The 12,474-nt window shown below is 42.3% G+C and overlaps 3 protein-coding genes, 1 long non-coding RNA gene and 1 gene segment (V, D, J or C); 4 read left to right on the top strand and 1 right to left on the bottom strand.

Moving 5' to 3' along the window:
• Nucleotides 1-12,474, top strand: part of LOC106988627 (immunoglobulin lambda-1 light chain-like) — a 308,524-nt gene that overhangs the window by 103,817 nt on the left and 192,233 nt on the right. The window lies entirely within an intron of this gene.
• The window catches only part of LOC128312485 (immunoglobulin lambda-1 light chain-like), a 442,895-nt gene that overhangs the window by 261,515 nt on the left and 168,906 nt on the right, over nt 1-12,474 (top strand). The window lies entirely within an intron of this gene.
• The window catches only part of LOC106988621 (immunoglobulin lambda-1 light chain-like), a 505,411-nt gene that overhangs the window by 337,460 nt on the left and 155,477 nt on the right, over nt 1-12,474 (top strand). The gene's annotated exons all lie outside the window — the stretch shown is intronic.
• The window catches only part of LOC106988734 (immunoglobulin lambda variable 5-39-like), a 603,934-nt gene that overhangs the window by 450,092 nt on the left and 141,368 nt on the right, over nt 1-12,474 (top strand).
• The window catches only part of LOC113595120 (uncharacterized), a 251,930-nt gene that overhangs the window by 111,806 nt on the left and 127,650 nt on the right, over nt 1-12,474 (bottom strand). For all 3 annotated transcript variants that reach the window (XR_008291857.1, XR_008291856.1, XR_003415578.2), the window contains exon 8: nt 532-660. This is a non-coding gene — a long non-coding RNA (uncharacterized LOC113595120). The remainder of the gene's footprint in view (nt 1-531; nt 661-12,474) is intronic.

Here is a 12,474-nt window from a genome sequence, read left to right as displayed (position 1 = left end):
AACCTTTTCAGACTGCAAAGCCTCATAGAACTGATTACCCACACACCCTCAGCAAAGCAACAGTAAAGGACATCCCTTGGACAGAAGGAAAGGGTAGCAGAGGGACAGTGAAACTATACAAGATGCATAAAGTATCAGATATCCTAAGTACAAGCATAAATATAAGAACTTTTTTATGGTTACTGCTGTAGAAAATCCTCAAGTGTTTAAATAAAATAATAATGATAATAATATACTGTGATTTATGTTAGAGACAAAAATAAAATACATGAAAATGATAGCAGACATGATGGGGGAGATGAGACTGTGTTATGATGTCCTTATTGTGCATGTGAATGATGTCATGTTCCCGGAGGTAATTTGACCAGTTAGCAGGTGAGGACCGTAAACCAAAAAGAAACCACTAAAATCACACCATTGTAACAACAAAGAGTAAGAGCTAATAAGGTGCATTACTTAGGAATCTCCAGAGAACACACATCCAGTAGGACTCATGTCTCATTTATTGAGAGACAGAGGAGAGAGACTTACAATGAGAAGTGGCTCACGCAGTTGTGGGGCGGCAGGTCTAGTCGCTACAGGACAGGACAGAAGGCTGGAGATTCCAGTAAGAACCATGTCGCAGACTCTAATCCAAATTCAGTCTGAATGATCGAAATGCTAAGAGAAGACAGAGAGGAAGAATTAAAAATTCCAATCAAAGTAAGATGAAAACTATGATGTAAACAGCCAAGGGTAGAATATGATTTCATTCATGTGGAATTTAGGAAACAAAACAAAGAAACAAAGTGGGGGAAGACAAAGAAACAGACGCTTAACTGTAGAGAACAACCACATGGTTACCGGAGGGGACCTGGGTCAGGGGATGGATGAAACAGGTGAAGGGGATTAAGGGTACACTTATCAGGATGAGCACTGAGTAACGTGTACAATTATTGAGTGACTATATTGTACACCTAAGACTGATATAACACTGTATGTTATCCTCATTAGAATTAAAATTTTTTAAATAATAAAATAAAATAAAAATTTTTTAAATAATAAAATAAAAAGGTTGAGATTAACACCAGACACGACAAGATAAAGAACACTTGAAGGAATCTGAAGACACAGCACAGACACTGCAAAATGGAAAACAGATTCTCTGTTTAAAGTGAACAGTTGGGGCACCCAGGTGGTTCAGTGAGTTAAGCATCTGACTTCGGCTCAGGTCATGATCTCACACTTTGTGAGTTCGAGTTCTGTGTCAGGCTCTGTGCTGACAGCTCAGAGCCTGGAGCCTGCTTTGGATTCTGTGTCTCCCTCTCTTTCTGCCCCTCTGCTGCTCAAACTTTGTCTCTCACCCTCTCAAAAATAAAAACAAACATTAAAAAAAAGTGAACAGAGAATCACCGAGCTATAGGACGACCTTACAGCAATGTAATACTATGTGATTGTGTCCCCAAAGAGAAGAAGATGGGGTGCAGAGGATGGAAATATTTGTGATGAAATATTGGCCAAAAATCTTCTGAATATGATGAAAACCCAAACCCACAGATCCCAAAGCTCAACAAAATTCAACTACAGAAATAGTTAAATAAAATAAAACAAAAACAAACAAAGAAACCCAACACCCATCAATATCAAATTGTTTATGGCAGGGAAAAGAGACAGGCTTAAAAGCTGCCAGAAGGAGAACGCACACAGGTTTCAGGGAAAGACAGGGAGGGATTCTAGCAAATTTCTCAGTAGAAGTGCAAGCAAAAGATAGCATATTAACATCCTTAAAATACTGAAAATAGGAAAACAACTTAATTCTTTACTCAGGGAAGTATCTTTTAAAAATTAAGGCTAAATAAAAAATTTCCTACACACAAAAAGTGGCAGGATTGATCATCAGCCAGCCAGATATACAAGAAATAGTAGTGGACACCCCTCAGGAAGAAAGGAGTGATTCCAGAAAGAATCTGATTCTACAAAATAAATTTAAAAATCACAAATGCTAACTACTGGGAAAAAATACTAAGAATCTTTTAGTATCTAAATCTCCTTTAAAGATAATTCACTATCTAAAGCAAATCTAATACCTGTGTATGTTGGAATTTATAATACAGGTAAAAGTAACATTTGTGAATTACAGCAAAGATGCGGAGAAGAGAGAGAAGTTTGTACTAAGGATCTGACACTCTGTGTGACATGGGGGAATGAGTCAGGAAAATATGACAGTCATAGGTACAGCTAATAGCCAAAAAGAGAGAGAGAGATAAAATGGAATCATAAAATATGCTCCTTTAACTAAAAAAAGACAGAAATGGAAAAAGGAACATGGAGAATATGGACAAAGAAACACTATATACAATGATGTTATATGGAAATGATAATTACTAATCACATCCAGGAAATGGTCTAAATACAATGAAAAGACAGATTGTGAAACTGAGTTTAACAGCAACACCCAACTCTATGCTGCAATTAAGAATCCTAATGTAAATAAAAATACATTAAAATCCAAGTGTAAGTTCAGAACAAATTCCCACCAATTCTGATCCACAATGTAGAACATGAAACATTCACAGGGAACAGACAGTGCATTGGGGAAGGCAATTGAACACTCACAAATAGGTAGAATGAAAAAATTGATGTCGCATGTATTTAACACACACTCTCAGAAAAGAAATATTCACAGTACACATTTTCAGAAATTGATACAGAAATGCCCTTCACCTCTCCCTCCTTTCCCCTACATTTTAAGAATTTTCAAATGCAGGGGCACCTGGGTGGCTCAGTCAGCTGAGTGTCCAACTTTGGCTCAGGTCATGATCTCACGGTTCATGAGTTTGAGTCCCACGTCGGGCTCTGTGCTGACAGCTCAGAGCCTGGAGCCTGCTTCGGATTCTGTGTCTCCCTCTCTCTCTGCCCCTCCCCTACTCACGCTCTGTCTCTTCCTCTCTCTCAAAAATAAACAAACATTTTTTAAAAAGTAAAAAAAAAAAAGAATTTTCCAATGCAGAGTGACAAGAGCTCCTCTAGGAGAGCCAAGAGGTGAGCACAGCTCCACATAAACCAGATCCATGAAGCCCACCCAGATGCACAGAGATTTTCTCCACCGGTCTGAGAAGGAGCATTTTCATAGGGACCGCTGAGGGAATGAGGAAGGCTTGAGGTGACCAGGCTCAGCTTTGGGCTCAGGAGACAGAAATCTAGGGTCCCCGCTATGACCTGGACCCTCTCCTGCTCCCACTCCTCACTCTCTGTCCAGGTGCTGCCCACAGGTTCAGTCCCCACAGGACCCTGAGCATGACCCTGACCCTGAGCTCAGCCCAGGGGATGCTGTGGGGGCAGGATCACTGAGAATGTGCCACATAATCTGCTGATCCTACAAGCCCTGTGGTCCACTATATACCTTAGCAGCCCCCAGCAGAGTGGCCATGAGACCCCTGTCACTACCACATGCTCAGGAGAGAGAGGACCAAGCAATAATGAGGAATAAACCCAGCAGCACCCAGGCCACGTCCCTGCACAGACAAAGCCACCATCCCTGCAGATTCTCCACTTCTAACCTGGGACACACTCGCCCTGAACCTCACCACAGGCAGGCTGAGGGGGCTCGTTTATAGGCCAGGTCAGGATGGGGACGGAAGGGAGTCCAGGGACACAAGCCTTGCTGCCTACCTTAACCTCACCCTCCCTCCCACCCCCTCTGGTCAACTTCTGACCCAAATGGCCCAGGGTCTCAATCCAGGACACCTGGACTCCCCTTCTGGCCTCACCTCACTTTTATCTGTGTTTCTGGGAACCTAGTCTCTCTGGGCTTTGGCTTTACGTGCTGTGAAATGAGGATGCCTATACTGATGTTAGAAATGATTTTCTGTTTCGAGTTACGGGATACAAAGAATTTTAACAGCTTTATTCATTAAGCAGAGGCTCTGTGGGGTCTCTGTGAGTAAGAGCTGGTCTGGAAGTCTCTTGTCCATCCTCTTCAGAAATCCATGGAAAGGACTCAGCAAAGTGTGATGTGTATGGTGTGAAATTGAAGAACCAGGTCTGAATTAGCAGATTCCCAATGTCCTCCCAACTGCCAACTGGGCTGATGTAGAAATCCTCCCACCCCAAATTCTAAGAGATGTGGGTTGGGATAAAAATAACAGCAGTAGAAATAGTAATCTACTAAAGATTTAGGTGCACAAAGGGAACTTTACGCCAGAAGTATCCCCTGTTCCCACTGACGAAAATCTGCACTAATTGGGTTGGGGAAGCATCAGTCTTGAAACTTAACACAGGAGTCTGGTGGCCATGGGACATCACACAGGTTTATCTGGACACCGACCCTTTTCAAATGCACTACACTGTACCCTGCACTCTACATTTTGTAAGAAGACAGTGGGCTAGTCCAGGGCATTTCAACCCTGGGACCAGTACAGGAACCGCACCTGTCCTGCCTCCTGCACCGTGTATGTGACCTGTGTGTGCTGGCTGGGGAGAGCAGGGGGGGCAGCTGCCTGGGGGAGGCTGGGCTCCCTGGTCCACATCCTTTCTCAGGTGACAGGTGCTTTGGGGTGACCTGACCTGCAGGAGGGAAGCTCCTGGTCTGAGTCCTCCTCCACCAGCAGGGGGCAGCAGAGCTGCAGCAGGAGAAGCAGGACAGAGGCTGGGGCTGCCCAGGTGGAGCCTCACAGGGACACCAGGCCTGGGGGGCAGCAGGTGTTCAGGGTTCAGTCCTCACAAGCTATCCAGACAATATGACCTGTCTCCACAAGATGCAGGGCCTTGTTCTGAGGCTGACACACACTCTGACACCCAGGACACTGATGGAATTGCTGACACCGTGAATTCCTCACCTGGGAAATGCAGGTCGCCACCCCATCCACCAGTGTCCTGAGGGAGCTGACTCATCTGTGACAGGCATGTGGAGAACACCCTGACCACTCACCCTCTGCCTCTCCTTCCCTACTACCACTCAGACCCAGGGCTGCAGCGTCCGGGCTCAGGAGTGTCTCAGGGGGCACTCGGAGTCCCTGGTCCCAGGCAGGAGCATCCACAGTGTCCCTGTGAGGCTGTCTGCAGAATGAAATGGATTCTCACTACCTGACGCCACAGCTCTGGTCCCAGGGCTGTCCTTGGTTCAGTGACAGGGTCCAGCTCCCTGCAGGGACCCTGGCTCTGGCTCCAAAGCTCACCCATGTGGGAAGACATAACCCTGGGGACCCTAACAAGACATGGAGCTTGATGGTGGTTTTTTAAGTCAGGGATGGCTTCTCACAAAATCTGTACCATTTCATCTAACACTGATGAAACAAAAAAGAAAAAAGTGCCTAGACAATGCCAATTGCTCCTCTGCTGTAGGATGGGGGTGTCAGAGATGAAGGTACCACGTGACAATAGACTGGAAGGAGTGATGAATCTCCAACAGTGGTGGTTGTTGAACAAGTGGACCCTCACAGATAAAATGATGAACAAACATTCTAATGATAACGCTCCACATTCTAAGACATGCCAAGTGCCTCTGGGGGGTGCAGTGGAAACATGATGCAGGAGGAGGAGAAACTGAGGCCACAGGACCACCTTGCCCTGAATCAGGTGTTGTCTGTATCCCTCAGAGCGCCCATCCCAGCCCCACAGCCAGGCTCCCGAAAGACCACAGAGGGAGGCAAGCCCAGACTCCAAGCAGGATGATTTCAGATCATTGTCATGTGGTCTGATTCCATGAATGTGACTGTGATTCCACACCTTGAATGCCAAGGCTGGTGGTCTGACCTGAGAGCTGTTTGGAGGAAGCTGGGGCTCCCCCCTTCAGTCACATGTTCTGACCTCACAAGTGGCTTATCAGTTAGGAGCCCTAGAAATGGAGGAGATTTGCATAAGTACTAACAATCACAGTCCCAAGGACCTGGAAGGCAATAAGAGAGGCTGGGTGGAGCCCAGCAGTGTTGTGGGTCTCAGGAGGCAGAGCTCTGGGCATCTCCACCATGGCCTGGACCCCTCTCCTGCTCCCCCTCCTTACTCTTTGCACAGGTGCTGTCCCCAGGACCCTGCACACGCCCAGCCCCCACAGGACCTGAGCTGTACCTGAACCGAACCCTGAGCTCAGACTGGCACAGTCTCAGTATTGAGTCCCTGGAATAATCCCCTGAACCCCATGCCAACCCCTCCTCTTTTGTCTTTTCAGGATTCATGGCCTCCAGTGAGGTGACTCAGCCGCCCTCAGTGTCAGTGGCCCTGGGACAGACGGCTAGAATCTCCTGCTCTGGAGATATGATGGAGAAAAAATATACCAATTGGCACCAGCAGAAGCCAGGTCAAGCCCCCATACAGATCATTTATAAGGATAGTGAGCGGCCCTCAGGAATCCCTGACCGATTCTCTAGCTCCAGTTCAGGGAAAACAGTCACCCTGACCATCAGCGGGGCCCGGGCCGAAGACAAGGCTGACTATTACTGTCAGTCTTATGACATCAGTAGTGATGCTCACAGTGACACAGGCAGATGGGGAAGTGAGACACAAACCCTTCCCCATCTGTGTCATACTCTCCTCCTGCCCCAAGAATACTGTGCATAAAGCTATCAGTAGGCCTGGCCCAGGTCCCCCGATCTGAGGTCTGGAGTCTGTCCCCTTACTCTTCACCCTCCAGACAGACTCTGCACGGTGTGGATCAGCAGGGGATTCGTAAACAGTCATTAGAACTAGATTTCCTCCATTACTGTGGGTGAAGGGTTGAATGAATTGTGAGGAGCAGATATGGATGGCATTTTTCAAGACAAAACCTTTTGAGAACTCCCTAATGAAACGCTCTGATATTTAAAAATACACTGGATAAATTGGCAGCAGATAGGATGCTGCAGAAGAGGAGAAGAGTGAATCTGATGTCAAGCAATTTAAACTACTTAAAATGAAACAGAGCCAAACACTTAAAAATATGAATATAAGCCAGGTACCTGTAAGGACAACTTCACGCCACCCAGAGGGTGTGCAGTGTAGGAGCAGAGGGAGAGCAGGGAAGGAACCGAGTCTGAATAACAAACTAGTTAAGAAGTAATCTGCAAAAGGCTTCAAATTCGGTGAACCACATGAACTAATGTATTCAAGAGGCTCAACAATGCTGAGGCACAGGGATCATGAGAGACAGCACAACACACATTGTAATGAAATTGCCACAAACCAATGATGCAGACCTTCTCACAGCCAGAGAGGACCGATGTGTTCCCTACAGAGGAACCAACTTCATGGTGGGAGCACATTTCTCATTACAGCCATGTAAGCAAAAGAACAGGGAGCAATGTCTTCACAATCCTCATAGAAAATACGATCAGCTTTGATCTTTACTCAATGAAAACATCATTGAAAACTGAAGAGCACCTAAAACATTTTCAGACTGCAAACCTCACAGGACAGGTCACCTGCAGCCCCTCAGCACAAGCAATAGGAAAGGATTCCCCCTTGGACAGCAGGAAAGGATGACAAAAGGAAATGGGCAGCTACACAAAAATATAAGAAAAATCAGGAATTATTACTACATGATAAATATAACTAATAATAATGTTATTAATTAATGTCTATAAAAGATAAGTGCTTAAAGAAAATAACAGCAATATGTTTGATTTGTAATGGCTGTACAAATAAAACATTTGACAGTGAGAAGCAAAACTGATAGGGGAGATGAGACCATGTTATGACGTCCTTATCATGTACGTGAGTGATGTCATGTCAATGGGATGTACTTTGATAAGACAGGAGGTGAGGACTGTGAACCCTAAAGAGACCTCTAAAATAAAACCAGTTTAATAAACAAAGAGTTATAGCTAATAAGGTGCATTACTTAGTATTGTCTGGAGAATATAGATCCAATAAAGAATGTGTATCATGTACATGTCTGTGTATATTTATCTGTGATGCACAGAGACAGTGGGAGAGAGAGACAATGACATTGAGAAATGGTTCATGCAATCATAGAGTGGCAGGTCTGGAAGCTGCAGGAAGGACAGAAGGCTGGAGGTTGAAGTCAGGATGATGTTGCAGACTTTAATCCAAATTTAGTCTGAACGATAGAAATGCTAAGAGGAGACAGAAAAGAAAACTGAAGGATCCAAATCAAACTTCTAGAGATGAAAACGACAACATCTCAGGCTGCAAACACAAGGGTTGAGATTAGCAGGTGACATGAGGAGGAGACGTGAGGGAAACTGAGGACACAGCACAGACTGCAGAGTAAAAGGCACAAAAAGACTTTAAAGTGAGCAGAGCAGCACTGAGTATAGGAAACTTCAGCCATGGATACACAAGTGATTGTGTTCCCAGGGAGTGAAGGTGTGGAGGTAAACAAGAATATTTGATGAGTTATTGCCACAAATGTTCTAAATTTCATGAAAATTCAAAACCAACAGATTCCAAATTCTTGAGAACCCCAAGCACAAGAAATAGAGGAAAAAACTACACAAAATCCCCATCAATACCACATTGTTTAAGGCAGAGAAAAAGAGACGGTTTAAAGCCAGTGGAGAGGAAACTCAGTTGGTTCAGGGGAACAATGACAAGGATTCTGATAGATTCCTCATTAGCAGAAATGCACATGAGAGGGCAGCGATTAACATCTTTAAAATACTGAATAAACAAGGGTTGCCTGGGTGGCTCAGTCAGTTAAATGTCTGACCATTTAGTTTTCCCTGGTTATGATCTTACAGTTCGTGAGATCGAGCCCTGAGTTGAGCTCTGTGCTGACAGCACGGAGCCTGCTTGGGATTCTCTGTCAGTCTGTCTGTCTCTCTCTCATTGTCTCTCTCTCTTTCTCAAAGAAATAAACATTAAAAAAATTAATTACTAAAAAAAAGGTATAAACAAAAAAATCCTTTTTTAAAAATTATTTTATTTCCAGGATAGTTAACACACAGTGTTATGTTAGGTTCAGGTGTACAATATAATGATTCAATAATTCTATACACTACTCAATGCTCATCATGATAAATGTATCATTTTTTTAAATTTACATGCAAGTTAGTTAACATATAGTGCTATAATGATTTCAGAAGTAGATTCCAGTTATTCATCCCCAATGTATAATACCCAGTGCTCATCCCAAAAGTGTCCTCCCTAATGCCCCTTACCCATTTAGCCCATCCTCCCCACAACCTCTCCATTAATCTTCAGTTTGTTCTCTGTATTTAAGAGTCTCTTGTGTTTTGTCCCCCTCCCTGTTTTTACATTATTTTTGCTTCCCTTCCATTATGCTCATTTTTTTAATCTTAAATTCCTCATATGAGTGAAGTTTTATGATATTTGTCTATTTCCAACTGGCTAGTTTTGCTTAGCATAATACATTCTAGTTCTAGCCATGTAGTTGCAAATGGTGAGATTTCATTCTTTTTCATTGCCAAGTAATACTCCATTGTATATAACACATCTTCTTTATTCATTCATTCGTTGATGGACATTTGGGCTCTTCCCATACTTTGGCTATTGTCAGTAGTGCTGCTACCAATATTGGGGTGCATGTGCCCCTTTGAGACAGCATACCTGTATCCCTTGGATAAATACCTAGTAGTGCAGTTGCTGGGTCATGGGGTAGTTCTATTTTTAGTTTTTTGAGGAACCTCCATACTGTTTTCCAGAATGACTGAACCAGTTTGCATTCCCACCAGCAGTAAAAGATCCTCTTTCTCTGCATCCTCGCCAACATCTGCTGTTGCCTGTGTTGTTAATGTTAGCCATTCTGACAGGTGTGAGGTGGTATCTCATTGTGGTTTTGACTTCTATTTCCCCGATGATGAGTGATGTTGAGCATTTTTTCATGTGTCGGTTGGCCATCTGGATGTCTTCTTTGGAGAAGTGTCTATTCATGTCTTTTGTCCATTTTTTCACTGCATTATTTGGTTTTTTGGGTGTTGAGTTTGATAAGTTCTCTATAGATTTTGGATACTAACCCTTTATCTGATATGTCATTTGCAAATATCTTCTCCTGTTCTGTCAGTTGCCTTTTAGTTTTACTGATTATTTCCTTACCTGTGCAAGAAGCCTTTTATCTTGGTAAGGTCCCAATAGTTCATTTTTGCTTTTGTTTCCCTTGCCTCTGAAGACATGTTGAGTAAGAAGTTGCTGCAGCCAAGGTCAAAGAGATTTTGCCTGCTTTCTCCTCAAGGATTTTGATGGCTTCCTGTCTTACATTTAAGTCTTTCATCCATTTTGAGTTTATTTTTGTGGATGGTGTAAGAAATAGGTCCAGGTTCATTCTTCTGCATGCTGCTGTCCAGTTTTCCCAGCACCATTTGCTGAAGAGACTGTCTTTATTCCACTGGATATTCTTTCCAGTTTTGTCAAAGATTAGTTGGCCATACACTTGTGGGTCCATTTCTGGATTTTCTATTCTGTTCCATTGATCTGAGTGTCTGTTTTTGTGACAGTACCATACTGTCTTGATGATTACACCCTTGTAATACATCTTAAAGTCCGGGATGGTAATGCCTCCAGCTTTGGTTTTCTTTTTTGGGACTGTTTTGACTATTCGGGGTGTTTTCTGGTTCCATAAAGATTTTAGGATTGTTTGTTCTAGCTCTGCGAAGAATGCTGGTGTTATTTTGATTGGGATTGCATTGAATGTGTATATTGCTTTGGGTAGTATTGACATTTTAACAATATTTGTTCTTCCAATCCATGAACATGGGATATTTTTCCATTTTTTTGTGTGTCTTCTTCAATATCTGTCATAAGCTTTTTTTCGTTTTTGGTGTATAAATTTTTCACTTCTTTGGTTAGATTTATTCCTAGGTTTATGGTTTTTGGTGCAATTGTAAATGGGTTCGATTCTTTCATTTCTCTTTCTGTTGCTTTATTATAGGTATATAGGAATGCAACTGATTTCTGTGGATTGATTTTATATCCTATGACTTTGTTGAATTCATGGATCAGTTCTAGCAGTTTTTTGGTGGAATCTTTTGGATTTTCCATATAGAGCATCATGTCATCTGCAAGGAGTGAAAGTTTGACTTCCTCCTTGCTGATTTGGATGCCTTTATTTCTTTGTGTTGTCTGACTGCTGAGATTAAGACTTCCAATACTATGTTGAAGAACAGTGGAGAGAGTGGACATCCCTGTGGTGTTCCTGACCTTGGGGGAAAGCTCTCAGTATTTTCCCATTGAGGATGATATTAGCAGTGAGTCTTTCATATATGATGTTTATGATCTTGAGGTACACTCCTTCTATCCCTACATTCTTGAGGGTTTTTATCAAAAAAGGATGCTGTACTTTGTCAAATGCTTTCTCTGCATCTATTGAGAGGATCATGTGGTTCTTGTCCTTTCTTTTATTGATGTGATGTATCACATTGATTGTTTTGCAAATATTGAACCATCCCTGCATTCCAGCTATAAATCCAACTTGATCATGGTGAATAATTCTTTTAATGTATTGTTGGATCCAATTGGCTAATGTCTTGTTGAGGATTTTTGCATCCATGTTCATTAGGAAAATTGGTCTGTAGTTCTCCTTTTTGGTAGGGGTCTTTGGTTTTGGAATCAAGGTAATTCTGGCTTCACAGAATGAGTTTGGAACTTTTCCTTCCATTTCTATTTTTTGGAACAGCTTCAAAAGTATAGGTGTTAACTCTTCTTTAAATGTTTGGTAGAATTCCCCCGAAAAGCCATCCGGCCCTGGACTCTTATTTTTTTGGAGACTTTTGATTACTAATTTGATTTCTTTACTGGTTATGGATCTGTTCAAATTTTCTATTTCTTCTTGTTTCAGTTTTGGTAGTTTATATGTTTCTAGGAATCTGTCCATTTCTTCCAGATTGTCCTTTTTTCTGGCATAAAATTTCTCATAATATTCTCTTACTATTGTTTGTATTTCTGCTGTGTCAGTTGTGATCTCTCCTCTTTCATTCTTGATTTTATTTGGGTCCTTTCCTTTTTCTTTTTGATCAGACTGACTACTGGTATATCAATGTTGTTAATTCTTTCAAAGAACCAGCTCCTGGTTTCATTGATCTGTTCTACTGTTTTGTTTGCTTGGTTGTTTGTTTCTTTGTTTGTTTCGATAGCATTGATTTCTACTCTAATCTTTATTATTCTCCATCTTCTGGTTTGGGGTTTTATTTGCTGTTCTTTTTCCAGTTCTTTAAGGTGTAAGATTAGGTTATGTATTTGAGACCCTTCTTTCTTCTTTAGGAAGGCCTGGATTGCTATATACTTCCCTCTTATGACTGCCTTTGCTGCATCCCAGAGGTTTTGGGCTGTGATGTTCTCATTTTCATTGGCTTCTATATACTTTTTAATTTCCTTTTTAACTTCTTGGTTAGCCCATACATTCTTTAGTAGGATGTTCTTTAGTCTCGAAGTATTTGTTATCATTCCACATTTTTTCTTGTGGTTGATTTTGGTTTTATAGCGTTGTGGTCTGAAAATCTGCATGTTATGATCTCGATCTTTTTGTACTTGTTGAGGGGTGATTTGTGTCCCAGTATGTGATCTATTCTGGAGAATGTTCCACATGCACTAGAGAAGAATTTGTAT

Source organism: Acinonyx jubatus, chromosome D3, assembly GCF_027475565.1.
Source record: "Acinonyx jubatus isolate Ajub_Pintada_27869175 chromosome D3, VMU_Ajub_asm_v1.0, whole genome shotgun sequence".
Classification (NCBI taxonomy): Eukaryota; Metazoa; Chordata; class Mammalia; order Carnivora; family Felidae; genus Acinonyx; species Acinonyx jubatus.
The sequence above is the reverse complement of the archived record's forward strand: the minus strand, read 5'-3'. Positions and strand labels throughout refer to the sequence as shown.